The sequence below is a fragment of the Macaca fascicularis genome, chromosome 5, assembly GCF_037993035.2.
Source record: "Macaca fascicularis isolate 582-1 chromosome 5, T2T-MFA8v1.1".
NCBI classification, from domain to species: domain Eukaryota; kingdom Metazoa; phylum Chordata; class Mammalia; order Primates; family Cercopithecidae; genus Macaca; species Macaca fascicularis.
The window spans coordinates 56,064,692-56,078,519 of NC_088379.1; the positions used below are offsets into that span (position 1 = coordinate 56,064,692).

Sequence of the window (13,828 nt, forward strand, 5' to 3'; positions counted from 1 at the left end):
CAATTCTCCTGCCTCAGCCTCCCGAGAAGCTGAGGTGGCAGGCGCACACCACCACACCACACCTCACTAATTTTTGTATTTTTACTGGAGATGGAGTTTCACCATGTTGGCCAGGCTGGTCTCGAACTCCTGACCTCAAATGATCCCGCCTCAGCCTCCCAAAGTTTTGGGATTATAGACATGAGCCACCACGCCAGGCCTAGCAAGCTTTTTTCTGTGAAGGGACAGATGTAAATATTTTGGCTTTTTGGGTCATGTAAGATCTCTGTTGCATATTCTTTTTTGCTGTAATTTTTTGTTTTTTAACAATCCTTTAATTTTTGTTGTTGTAATTCTTTTTTAACAATCCTTTAAGAATGTAAAAGCCATTCTTTGCTGCCAAATCAGTCTGGATGCAGTTTATTGACTGACCCCTATGCAAGGAGATTTACGTGAACTCATTTCTTTTTGTAACAATTCTGGTAAAGTTGATATTATTAATTTCTACTTTACAGTTGAGGAAATTGAAGCTTAGAGAGGCAGATTTGATGAAGGTCAAGTAAGTGATAGATTGAGGCCACTGGAATATCTAAACTTGTGTACTCTCTAGGATATCTTGCTGCATCCTGTTACTTTTAAATAAGATGCAGATTTCTTAGCATTATATGTAAGGGCCATGATGATCTTGTCTTTGCTTACTTTTCTAGTTTTTGTATTTGTTACTCCTCTCTCTCACATATTCCCTAGCCTAGCTGTAGTGAGTGACTTACAGCCTGGTCTGTGCTTTATATATGCCTACAATACCTTATAAACTTTATCACCTCATTGATTTATTTAATAATCTACCTCTGGTACTGTCTACTCTGGGAAACCTCACTTGGTACTTCCAGTCCTGCTTTATGAACTTTTTCTGTGCTCTTCTAGCATTCTGTGCATTCTTCATTGATAACACTTACTACATTGCCTTGTGTTTGACTTGGGTTTATGTCTCTGTTTTGCATTAGACTGTGAGTTTTTTTTTTTTTAAGAGATGGAGATCTGGCTATGTTGCCCAGGCTGGCCTTGCATTCCTGAGCTCAACAGATCCTCCCCCTTGTAGCCTTAGATTGTAGGATTTTTTTTTTTTTTTTGAGATGGAGTCTTGCTCTGTCGCCATGCTGGAGTGCAGTGGCGTGATCTCAGCTCACTGCAACCTCTGACTCCCTGGTTCAAGCGATTCTTTTGCCTCAGCCTCGGGAGTAGCTGGGATTGCAGGCACGCACCACCATGCCCAGTTAACCGAGGCGGGTGGATCACCAGGTCAGAAGATGGAGACCATCCTGGCCAATATGGTGAAATCCCATCTCTACTGAAAATACAAAAGATTGTGAGATTTTTAAGGGCACAGATGATATATGCCTCACCTTTGTAGCTCAAGTGTTTGATACATAGTAGGGGCTTAATACAGAGTTTGGCCTATAGTAGGGAATTGGAAAATGTTTATTAAATGAATGAGTAATTAAATGGCATTACAGACATGGAAATCATATCAACAGATCTATAGTTTCAGAAAAATGAGTCCAGGTTCAAGGGTGGTGGTGAGTGGGAAAGTAAGCAAATTTCTGGTTAACTTCTAGGGCTTGAGTGGAAACATGAGATTAATAAGGCAAATTGGAGCATGATCGTGGAGGGCTTGAATATCTTGGTAAGGAATTTTAATTTTGTTCTGGAGTCATTGATACAAAGATTTCAACTCTAGAGCGCAGGTGGTTTTTAAATCCGTAACCTAGGTTCTCTTAATGCACAAATTGTATGTTGTAATACTGTTTTAGATGTTTTGTAGAACATTCATTTACCTACGCAATTGTTTTGATTAATAGATACTGCAAGATGTAGCTCTAGAATATCATAATTATCAGTACTACTATTAAAGACATTGGGAGCCATGGAATGATTTTGAGCAGGTTGGTGGCAGTTTGAAATTAATTTTTTTGTTTTTTTTTGAGACGGAGTTTTGCTCTTGTTGCCTAGGCTGGAGTGCAATGGCGCGATCTCGGTTCCCTGCAACCTCCGCCTCCCGCGTTCAAGTGATTCTCCTGCCTCAGCCTTCCGAGTACCTGGGATTACAGGCATGCACCACCATGCCCAGCTAATTTTGTATTTTTAGTAGAGATGGGGTGTCTCCATGTTGGTCAGGCTGATCTCGAACTCCAGACCTCAGTTGATCCCGCCCGCCTTGGCCTCCCAAAGTGCTGGGATTATAGGCGTGAGCCACTGTGCCCGACCTGAAGTTAATTTTTTAAGATTAATCTAATTGAGGTATTCACAATCAGCTGAGGAGATGGGACTGGAAAGAAGGAGGCCTTTTTAAAAAAAGTTAAAATATAAAGTGGTAAGTCAAGAAATAGATCTACTTAATGATTGACTATGAGGAAGTCAGAGATGAATAAGAAAAACTGAAGAGGCAGGTCAAGGAAGAAAATTGTGTATTTTGTGTTAAATAGATTGCTGTGAATTCTATTGGAGTGATTTCTATTGTTGCATGAATTTGGGCTCTGCTTACTTTATGCTTGAATGATTAGAATATCCTCATGATTGGTTTCCCTTCCTGCCGCTAATGCATGGATTCTTAATCTTTGGTGCCGTGGACCTTTTTTCAGTCTGAAGAAGGCAGTGAATCCATTGTAGAATAATAATTTTAAATGAGTGAAATAAAATAAATAGGACTTAAAAGGAACTTGTTATATTGAAATACCAAAATATGATATAGTAATATATATACTTCTCTATTAATACTGTTAGGTAACATCTTGCAATGAGTCTAATAACTACCATAATTTTGGAGTATTGGTACATATATTTTGAGATTTCTGTAACAACTATAATATGAAATGAAAATGTACTTCTGTTAGTGACAAAAATCACAGGTACTGCTAATACTATTATGGTAGATTATTTAGGTTTGCATGAAAATTTTAGAGATTAGTGAAAATGGCGATGTAATTTTTTTCTATATAAATTCGCAGGTTTCCTGAGATTTATGGAACCCAAGTTTATTATCTTTGCTTGTATTGTCTCCTGTTTTACCCTCTTCTATGTATTTTTGTCATAGTAATGTAGTTTTCTTTGCAGATGGTAGTATTTTTATTGCATCATGTCTGTTTTGGGAAGTAATATGTGTTCTTTGAAAAAAAAAATTCAAATGATAATAAAACGCATAATTTTCTGGTTATCCTGCTTCATGGTGATCAAGCTTGTTAGTAGTATGATATATACAGTAGTCTATTGGTATAGAGAGGATTGGTTTCATGACCCTGTGTATGCCTAAATCCATGCATACATACTCAGGTCCTGCCATGTGTATGAAAAATTGGCCCTCTGTGCACATGGGTTTCTCATCTCATGAGTGCTATATTTTCCATCTGTGGTTGGTTAAAAAAAAATCCTCACATGAGTGAACCTGTGCAGTTCAAACCCATGTTGTTCAAGGCTAAGCAGTAGTACTGTTATCTGTTTTTGGTCAATGTATACTTCCATAACTACAAAAACATAACTGAAATAGATTCATATTGTGTATACTGTTTTTAATTTGCTTTTTTATTTGAAAATATCTTTTTTCATTAATAAATACACCTCATGCTTTAAAACATTGGATAAAAATTGAGATATGTATTATATAACACAAATATTCACCATTTTAAAGTGTATATTTCAGTGATTTTAGTACATTCACTGTGTTGCGAACCACCACTACTGGCAAATTCCAGATGGTTTCCATCACCCACAAAAGAAACCTCATATTTAATATCAGTTAGTTCCAGTTCCCCCATCCATTGACAATTTCTACTCTACTTTCTGTCTCTATGGATTTGCTTCTTCTAGACATTTAATATAAGTAGAATCATATAATATGTGACTGTGTCTGCTTTTTTCACTTAGCATAATATTTTCAAGATTAATTCATGTTGTAGCATGTAACAGTATTTCATTCCTTTTTTTTTTGAGATGGGGTCTTGCTGCATCACCCAGGCTGGAGTGCAGTGGCGCGCTATATCGGTTCACTACAACCTCTGCCTCCCAGGTCAAGCAATTCTCCTGCCTCAGCCTCCCGAGTAGCTGGGATTACAGGAGCCCGCCACCGTGCCTGGCTCATTTTTTGTATTTTTAGTAGAGACGGGGTTTCACCATGTTGGCCAGGCTGGTCTCGAACTCCTGACTTCAGGTGATCTGCCTACTTCGGCCTCCTTAAGTGCTGGCCAAAGTGCTGAGATTACAGGCATGAGCCACTGTGCCCGGCCAATATTTCATTCCTTTTTATGAGTGAGCAATATATTACTATACATAGTTATTATAAATAATTCATGTATATGGTTTTGTGAAGATGTATGTTTTCATTTCTCTTGGGTGTATACCTAGAAGTGGAATTGCTGGGTCATATGTATTTCTGTGTTTTAACTTTTTGAGGAATTGACAGGCTTTTCCAAAGCAGCAGTGCCATTTTACATTTCCACACCTCGTGTTTTTTTTTTTTTTTTTTTGAAATGGAGTGTCGCTCTTGTTGACAAGCTAGAGTGCAATGGCGCTATCTTGGCTCACTGCAGCCTGGCCTCCTGGATTCAAGCGTTTCTCCTGCCTCAGCCTCCTGAGTAGCTGGGATTACAGGCATGTGCCACCACTCCCGGCTAATTTTGTATTTTTAGTGGATTTGGGATTTCTCCATGTTGGTCAGGCTGGTCTTGAACTCCCAACCTCAGATGATCCGCCTGCCTCAGCCTCCCAAAGTGATGAGATTATAGGCATGAGCAACCGCACCTGGCCCTACCTCATGCTTTTTAACGGCTTCATTGTAATTCATTTTATTGATGTCCTATCATTCAATCCCCTGTTGATTGACAATTTATTTCTGTATTTTTGAGGGTTATCAATACTAATGTAGTGAAAAAACTTGTATAAACACCTTTGCACACTTTTTTAAAGTGCAAATTTTTAGGAAAGAAATTGCTGGATCAGAGTAATTACACATTTAAGATTTGATACATCTTGTCAGATTGCCCTTTAGAAATGTTTTATAAAATTTTACTCCCAACAATTGTGTAATGTATGCTTATTTTCCCAAACTCATACTCACATTATTAATTTTTGTCATTTTGATAACAAAAAGTCATACATATTTTAAATTTTGGAATGTGTTAATTATAGTGGAGGTAATTTTTTTTTTTTTTGGCCATGCATTCTTTTGTGATTTGCCTGATCATGACCTTTACCCTAAATTTTTCTATTGGGTGTCTGTATTTTTTTCTTATTGCTTTGTTAATAGCTATTTACATTTTAGAAACATTACCTTATTGCTCATTATCAATATTGCAGAGACTTTGTTCCAGTTTGTTGTTTATATTTTGATTTTGTTTATGACTTTGCTCTTTGCCTTACAGACATTAAAGTTTTAAAATACTGTTTATCATTCCTTATAAAAGGCCTTTGCCTTGCTTAGAATAAGTTTTCTGCACCCAAAGATTATAAAATATTTTCTCCACATTTTCTTCTGGGAATGTCTGAAATTTGGCGTGATTTTGTAGAAGCTTGGATTTTGTATTTGGTCTTAACTATGTTAAAATTCCTGTCTAGCCACTTACTAGCTGTGAGATGTTAGATGTCTGCACAACTTCTCTGTATCTCAGCTTCCTCATCTGTAAAATGATAGTTGATAGTTAGGGTCTATACTTTTGGTGAAGTTAAATGCAGTAATTCAAATTCTCTAGCATACCATCTGGGCACATACGGGGTGTTCAGTGCATTTTTTCTTTTCTCTCTCATTCGTAAACTCTATCAGTCTAGTTAAAATCTGGTCCAGAAGATAAGGGAGGGGAAAGTTTCAAGAAATAATGTCCTTAGTTTTCGAAGCCAGAGAAACCATGTGGGATGAGTGCTGGTTGAAAAGGAGATTGAAAATTCATTTAGTAATTAGGAAGTCATTTATGTTTAATGAAAACATATTTTAGTAGCATAAGAGGCATATTTTAATACAAAGAAGACTAAAACCTATATAACATACATGAAGGATATGTGCATATGCAACATGTATCCGTCATGATTTGTAATATTTGGGAGAAATAGTTGTAACTCTACTCTTTTCTTCTTGTTGGAATACTGGTAAGAGGATAGAGAATCAATGCTGACATACAGTATATTTATATTGTATGTATAAGTTGTACATAAATTTAGGTAATTTTTGCTATTAATAGTTACAAATTACTGTATTTGTAACACACCTCACAATCATCTGTTTTAGAACAGATGATTTAGCTCCATTGGAATCTTCTTAGTAGCTTTATAATGGACTTTAATGGAATTTACACATATTCTTCACTAAATTGAAATTATGCGTAAATAGTGTTATATTTCTTTTGTGGAAAGCAAGTTTAAATACATTTTAGAAAGAAATGGGACATAAATGTTTACAATATGGTAGTCATTGTTTACATTTTTGTCATCTTGTTTCGTGAACTATAAGGATTTTAGGGTAGGGGGACATAGTTTTTGCTATATTGCCCAGGCTGGAATACAGTGGCTATTCGCAGATGCAACCATAGTTCACTATAGCCTTGGGCTCCTGACTTCAAGCAATCCTCCTGCCTAAGCCTCTGAGTAGCCAGGACTACAGGCACATGCAAGGTGCATGACTTATCCTGGGTTTTTGATAAATATTCATAAAATGTTACATTCCCCCTCCCCCCCCCGCCTTTTGTCTTCTGATAAAATAACTTCGAAATAAAGGTTTTAAGATTTGTTAAGAAAAATAAATCCTCCTCAAGTGGAGTAATATTAGACATGGATTCTCTGCAATTTGGTTTCAGAAAATGATACCAAATTCTCTTCCTTGACTCTTAGTAACTATCTAAAAAATTTTTTTAGTATGTTGTATGTATACTGTCATTATTTTGTCAGCTTCAAAACAAGAAGAAGGAAATTATTCCATATTGGTTAGCTCAGGAGGAAGGTAATGAGTTTTAAGTAACAAAACAGGAAATTAGCTCCTCTGTGACCTTTGATGAGTTTGTGAAGCTGGCGTTTTGAGTGCAGGATTGAAATTGTGAAGAGCATTATATTTAGTTTGCTTTGTTGCTTTAGCAGAGTATCTTTTTGCCAAGAAAACCTAGGAATTGAAGTTAAAGGCTCTGCTACCTTCGTGGGAAATGAACAATACTCTTCCTTCTGCTGGCAAAATCTGGGTGTCTATATTTTTCAGTGGCTGGTTTTTGCTTTCACATAGGGTCAGAGTATCCTTTTCCTGGAACCAAGCTTGACTCAAAGCCATTGTAAGTTCTCTTGTTCTTTATCCTTCTAATCAACTATTTTCAGAGCTATTTTAAAGTTGACACCCCTTCCCTTCTAACCTTTTCGCTCAATACAAAGCACCACCTTCTTGGCGGTCATTTGTATGAGTAGAGTGGATACTTTTGTATCCACTTTTTGGCATTTTATTCATGCCAAAAAGTTAAGGGTTAGCTCTTTGTTTAATGCTAGTTGTTTTGGATCAATGTGAGTCAGCATTGGCCTTACCTTTCTTTTAAATCCTTCTGTAATTAAGATGTTGGTACCTTGGAACCCTTTCCTGGATGGAGCTTTTCTTTATATTTTATCAAGTTTTATCTCAGACAGTTGGGTTACTAAGATTTTTCTGTCTTACTCTACTGTTTTTAATGGAGACTTGTAGATTTTAGATATGGCTTATACACATTCTAAACCCTGGTTCTCAGGATAGTCATACTAGTTTTAACACGTCTTTATGCATCTTTTATGTTTATCTGACATTAAAATATTGTATAATTTGGTTCAGATCAAAAGTATGGGATGGCTGTTACATCTATTCTCAGACTTTCATATTGTTCAAAACTTTGTATACAAGACTTTTTTTTTTTTTTTTTTTTTTTTAAAGAGACAGGGTCTTGCCTTGTTGCTCAAGCCGGAGTGCAGTGGCATGATTATAAGCTCATTGACCTCCTGGGCTCAAGTAATCCTCCTACCTAAGCCTCCCAAGAAGCTAGTGGTCACTCACAGTCACATGCTACTGTGCCTGGCTAGTTTAAAAACAAAAAAATTTTTTGGGGGTAGAGGTAGGGTCTCACTGTGTTACCCAGGCTGGCCTTGAACGCTTGGGCTCAAGCAGTCCTCCCACCTTGGCCTCCCAAAGTGCTGGAATTATAGGTGTGAGCCATAACACCTGCCTTTGTATAAGACTTAATTTAAAATATTTTCCTGAAGAAATAGAAAAGCTAAAGTAATTAGCTTTATGAAAAGGATTCATTAGTTCAGTTTTTGATACTATCAAGTTCAGTTTTCTAGTAATTAAAACCAATTTCTAGAATTAGTTGTTTTTTTTTTTTTTTTTTTTTTGATGGAGTACAACATTCTTAGTTTATATACAGGTGATTGTTTATATAAACAAACAGATATTACATTTGTGAAAAAATACTCAATTCTTGGATTTGCCATATACCACCAGAGAGGCAGAGCCCGAAATTGGAAGATAGGAAAGGGAAAAAGATGAAGGATTTTATATGAAGTGTTAGAATGTTACTTAAGTTTTTTTCACATTAAAGCATTGACTAAATCTACTTTTTCTAGAGGATTTGTTACTTGGAATGAAAGATCTCTCATACACTTGGTTTAAAATAGATGATATGTGATCCTTTTATACAGGTACCCTTGCAACATCTTAGTTTGGGTCTGAATGTGTTCCTTTTTTTTTTTTTTTTTTAAATACGTAGTTTCACTCCCCTCACCCAGGCTGCAGTGCAGTGGCACGATCTCAGCTCACTGCAACCTCTGCCTCCTGAGTTCAGGCAACTCTCCTGTCCTATCTCACCTTCTGAGTAACCGGGATTACAGGCGCCCACCACCATGCCCAGCTACTTTCTGTATTTTTAGTAGAGACAGAGTTTCACCATGTTGGCAAGGCTGGTCTTGAACTCTTGACCTCAGGTGATCCACCTGCCTCGGTCTCCGAAAGTGCTGGGATTACAGGTGTGAGCTAACACACCCGTCCTGAACATACTACTTTTGACCTTGTTTATACTAGCCTAGGCTGGAGTACAGTGGCATGAGCATGGCTCACTGCAGCCTCAACCTCCTGGGCTCAAGTGATCTTCCTGAGTAGCTAGGACTACAGGTGCATGCCACCGTGCCCAGCAAACTTTGTTTTTTTGTAGAGACAGGAACTTGATGTGTTGCCCAGGCTGGTCTTGAACTACTGGCCTGAAATAATCCTCTCACCTTGTCCTCCCAAAGTGTTGGGATTACAGTCATGAGCCACTGTGCTTGGCCTGTTTAACAATTTCCAGCTTGGGGCTATTATAAGTAAAGCTATAAGAATATTTGAGTTCAGTTGAATCTTTGGGTGAACAAATGTTTTCATTTTTCTTGGGTAAATACCTAGGAGTGGAATGCCTGGATCATATGGTAGCTGCATTTTTTTTTTTTTTTTTTTTTTTTTTTTTGAGACGGAGTCTCGCTCTGTCGCCCAGGCTGGAGTGCAGTGGCCGGATCTCAGCTCACTGCAAGCTCCGCCTCCTGGGTTCACGCCATTCTCCTGCCTCAGCCTCCCGAGTAGCTGGGACTACAGGCGCCCGCCACCTCGCCCGGCTAGTTTTTTGTATTTTTTAGTAGAGACGGGGTTTCACCGTGTCAGCCAGGATGGTCTCGATCTCCTGACCTCGTGATCCGCCCATCTTGGCCTCCCAAAGTGCTGGGATTACAGGCTTGAGCCACCGCGCCCGGCCGGTAGCTGCATATTTAACTTTTTTCTTTTTTTGAGATAGGGTCTTGCTCCTTCACTCAGGCTGCAGTGCAGTTGTGTGATCATGGCACATTGTAGCCTTGACCTCCCAGGCTCAAGCAATCCTTCTACCTTGGCTGCCTTAGTAGCTGGAATCACAGGTGCACACCACCATGCCTGGCTTTTTTTTTTTTAAATTGAAATGGGGTCTTACTATGTTGCCCAGGCTCATGCTGAACTCCTGACTTAAGCAGTCCTCCCACCTCGGCCTCCCAAAGTGTTGGGATTATACGTGTGAGCCACTGTGCCTGGCCTGTTTACCTTTTTAAGAAACCTTCAAACTTTTCCCGAAAGTTGGAGAATTTTGCATTCTCATCTGTAGTGTGTGAAAGTTTCGGTTGTTTTCTTGCTCGATTTTTAAAAAACGTAGCCATTCTAATAGGCCAAAGTATAGAGTAGAATCTCATTGTGGTTTAATTTTCACTTCTCTAATGAGTAAAGCATCTTACGTACTTTTTAACCATCAATATATCTTCTTTGAAGTGTCTATTAAAATGCTTTGCCCATTAGAAATTTTTTTATTGCTGAATTTTGACAGTTCTTTATGTTGGACATACATTCTTTATCATATACATGATTTGTAAATATTTTTTCCCAGTGTGTGGGTTATTTTCTTTTTAAAAAAAAATCGTTTATATATTTTAGAGACAAGATTTCAATCTGTTGCCAAGGCTGGAGTGCAATGGCATGATCATAGCTCACTGCAGCCTCTGGGCTCAAGCAGTCCTCCTGCCTCAGCCTCCTGAGTAGCTAGGCCTGTAGGCACCTGGCTGATTTTGTATTAGCTTTGTGAAGATGGGGTCTGGCTGTATTTGCCCAGGCTGGTCTTGAACTCCTGGTCTCCAGTGCTCCTCCTTCCTTGGCCTCCCAAACTATTGGGATTACAGACAGGAGCCATTATGCCTAGCCTATTTTCTTAACAATGTTTTTCAAAGAGCAAAAGTTCTTGATTTTGATGAAGTCTGACTTATCATTTTTTTGTTTTATAGATCATGCTTTTGTTTTGGTGTTGAAGAAATCCTTGCCAAAGTCATAGTCACCAAGGTTTTCTTCTATGTTTTCTTCTAGATATTTTATAATTTTGGCTCTGTGATCCATGTTGAGCAGAGTCGTCCCACCCTTATTTGTGGGGGATATATATTCCAAGACCCTCAGTGGCTGCCTAAAACTGCAGTTACCACATGAATTTCTGTTTCCTTCTTCACAATGTTATGGGTAGAAGATTAATTCTTACCATAGATCTTGGCAGCCTCACTATACGATTTTTTTCTTCTCTTATTAAATTGAAAGTTTTCACCTTTTCACTTAAAAAGGAAGCCTCTTATGGTTTCTCTTTGGCATATCTGAATTTCCAGCATCACTACTCGTGCTTTGGGGCCATTATTAAGTAAAATAAGGGTTTCTTAAACACACTGTGAGACTGACAGTCTGATAACTAAAACAGATACTGATTGACTAATGGGCAGGTATACTAAACAGTGTGAATATGCTGGACAAAGGGATGAATCATGTCCAAGCAGGACTGAACGAGACAGCATGGGATTTCATCACACTACGCAGACTGGCACACAATTTAAAACTTGTGAATTGTTTATTTCTGGAATTTTCCATTTAATATCTTCTGACCCAGTTGGCTACAGGTTACAAACTGTAGTGAAACTGTAGATAAGGGATGGGAATGGGGGGGGGGCTACTGTGTTTTTTTTTTTTTTTTTAATGTATATATAGTATGAGGTAAAGTTTGAGGTTCATTTGTTTAAAATATGATAATCTAATTGCTCCAGCACTATTAGTTAAAGATTATCCTCCCCACTGAATATCCTTGGCAGGTTTTTTTTTTTTTTTTTTTTTTTAAATAAGGACTTCCTCTGTCAGGCTGGAGTGCAGTGGCACCATCACGGCTCAGTGCAGCGGCACCATCATGGCTCAGTGCAGCCTGGACCTCCCAGGCTCAAGTGATCCTCTCTCCCCAGCCTCCCAAGTAGTTAGGACCACAGGGACACCACCATGCCCAGCTAATCTTTTGTATTTCTCTGTTAGACATGGGGTTTTGCCATGTTGTCCAGGCTGGTCTCGAACTCCTGAGCTCAGGCAATCTGCCTTCCTCTGCCCCCCAAAGTGGTGGGATTACAGGCATGAGCCACCACACCTGTGTCCTTGGCAGTTTTGTTGAAAATTAATTGACCATATATGTTTATGTTTGCTTGTAGACTCTGTTCTCTTGATGTTTATCTTTGTCAGTACCTTATTGACATGATTACTGAAGCTTTGTAATAACTCTTGAAATTACATAGTTGTGTTAGTCTGTTCTTACACTGCTATAAAGAAATAGCTGAAACTGGGTAGTTTATGAAGAAAAGAAGTTTAATTGACTCCTGGTTCGCAGGCAAGAAGCATGATTGGGAGGCCTCAGGAAACTTACAATCATGGCAGAAGGTGAAGGAGAAGCAAGCATGTCTTAGCATGGCAGAGCAGTGGGGAGAGAGAGTGAAGGAGGAAGTGCCACACATCCCCCTCAGACAACCATCTCTCCTGAGAACTCACTATCACAAGAAAAAGCAAGGGAGAAGTCCTCCCCCATGATTCAATCACTTCCCACGAAGCACCTCCCCCAACACATGGAGATTACAATTTGAGATGAGATTTGAGTGGGGACCCAGAGCCAGATCATATCAATAGTGTAAATCCTCCAATTTTATTTTTCTTTTTCAAAGTTGTTTCAGTGTTAGCTTTTCTAGGCCATTTGTATTTCCATATATATTTTAGAATAAGCATGTTAATTTCTATAAAAAAATGCATCATGGGGGGAGCAGGGCTGAAAAACTACCTATTAGGTAGTTTAGTTACTACCTGGGTGACCCTAAACCCCAGCATCACGCAATATACCCATGTAACAAGCCTGCATGTGTACTCCCTGAATCTAAAATAAAAGCTGAAATTATTAAAGATAAAAGGAAAGAAAAAAGATCACTTTCAATGAATTAAAAAGAACCCACCTTAGGTATTTCACTGGGATTGTGTTAAATTTGTAGATCAGTTCGGGAAGAATAACATCTTAATATTGATTCTTCTGACCCACGAATATAATGTATGACTTCATTTATTTAGTTCTTTAATTTTTCTCAGTAATGTGTTACAGTTTCCAGTGTACTGGTGTATTAGTCCATTCTCACACTGCTATAAAAACATACCTGAGACTGGGTAATTTATAAAGAGAAGAGGCTTAATCAGCTCATGGTTCTGTGGGCCCTGTACTTACTTCTGCTTCTGGGGAGGCCTCAGAAGACTTACAATCATAGTGGAAGGTGAAGAGGAAGCAGGCACATCCTTACAAGGCCAGCAGGAGAGAGAGAGACAGAGAGAGAACAGGAGTGAAGGGGGGAGTGCCGCACACTTTTCAAATAACCAACTCTCTTAAGAACTTTGTCATGAGAACAGCAAGGGAGAAGTCTGTCCCCATGATTCAGTCACCTCCCACCAGGCCCCTCCTCCAACACTAGGAACTGCAACTGGACATGAGATTTGGGTGTGGACACAGAGCCAAACCGTGTCAACTGGTTTGTTTGCACATCTGTTTTTTATATTAATCTCTATTTTTTTATGTTATTGTAAATGATACTTTAAAAAATTTTACTCGCCGGGTGCGGTGACTCATACCTGTAATCTCAGCACTTTGGGAGGCTGAGGTGGGTGGATCACCTGAGGTTGGGAGCTCGAGACCAGCCTGACCAACATGGAGAAACCTCATCTCTACTAAAAATACAAAATTAGCCAGCCGTGGTGGCGCATGCCTGTAATCTCAGCTACTCATGAGGCTGAGGCAGGAGAATCGCTTGAACCCGGGAGGCAGAGGTTGCAGTGAGCCAAGATGGTGCCATTGCACTCCAGCCTGGGCAACAAGAGGGAAACTCTGTCTTTTTTACTTTTGCTTGTTACCTGTATGTAGAAATGAATACACTTGATTTTTTTGCAGGGGGCATATTCATCTTATATTCTGCCACCTGTTAAACTTATTCATTAGTTCTGGTAGATGTT

At 38.7% G+C, this 13,828-nt stretch overlaps 1 protein-coding gene across 17 annotated transcripts in view; it reads left to right on the forward strand.

Moving 5' to 3' along the window:
* CNOT6L (CCR4-NOT transcription complex subunit 6 like) overlaps positions 1 to 13,828 on the forward strand; it is a 103,736-nt gene that overhangs the window by 11,794 nt on the left and 78,114 nt on the right. Inside the window, exon 1 of one of the 17 annotated variants that reach the window (XM_045392446.2) lies at positions 7,256 to 7,274. The exons of the other annotated variants lie outside the window; for them this stretch is intronic. The gene's annotated coding sequence lies outside the window, so the exon portion shown is untranslated. Of the gene's footprint in view, positions 1 to 7,255; positions 7,275 to 13,828 lie in introns of those variants that run through there. 17 annotated transcript variants of the gene reach the window in all.